This window comes from Galeopterus variegatus, unplaced genomic scaffold (assembly GCF_000696425.1).
Source record: "Galeopterus variegatus unplaced genomic scaffold, G_variegatus-3.0.2 Scaffold10131, whole genome shotgun sequence".
Lineage (NCBI taxonomy): Eukaryota > Metazoa > Chordata > Mammalia > Dermoptera > Cynocephalidae > Galeopterus > Galeopterus variegatus.
In genome coordinates, this window is record NW_007736242.1 from 50,654 (window position 1) to 51,281 (window position 628).

The 628-nt window shown below is 29.1% G+C and overlaps 1 protein-coding gene across 1 annotated transcript in view; it reads left to right on the forward strand.

The window, feature by feature from the left end:
• Positions 1-628, forward strand: part of LOC103609816 (trafficking protein particle complex subunit 12-like) — a gene marked incomplete at its 3' end in the record, with an annotated part of 21,725 nt that overhangs the window by 7,632 nt on the left and 13,465 nt on the right. The window lies entirely within an intron of this gene.

Below are 628 nucleotides of genomic sequence, written 5' to 3' on the forward strand. Positions count from 1 at the left end.
AGACATTAGATATGGGAAAATCCCTTATGGCGAAAATGCACCGTAATATGGCCCAACATGTAATACCTTCCAAAGAATGGTAAAATACTTCTTTTTCAGCAGTTCCCAAGATTCTGATTGTTAGAGTCTATGTTATTTTGTCACTAGGGAATTAGGAAACTCTTGATTTCTCTAATAGAATATATTTAAGTTACTACTCAGAGTTGTAGAAATATATACCAGCAAGGTAGAAAGTTACAACAATTCTCTGAAGTAGTTTTGCACTTTGCGTGATCAGTTTATTTGTGACATTTGAACTCTAATTAATGATAAATCATTTCTTTTTTTAAAACATGGGAAAATGTATTTGTATTACCTATAACATGCTTTTTATAAAAGAGATTTTTATAGATTCAATTAAAAAAAAACGAATAGCCCAAAAAACAATAAGTCACAAAACATAAATGCTATATATGTTAAATGGTAATATACAAATATTCAATCTAACTAGTAATCAAAGACACTCAAATTATTTCCCTTTTCCATCTGTGTAATTTAAGTGTTTTATTTATAAGTATTCATTGCTTGTTGAAGTGTGGGAAAATAGCCTAAGGCACCAATGAGCGAGAAATTGGTACAAACTTTTTTT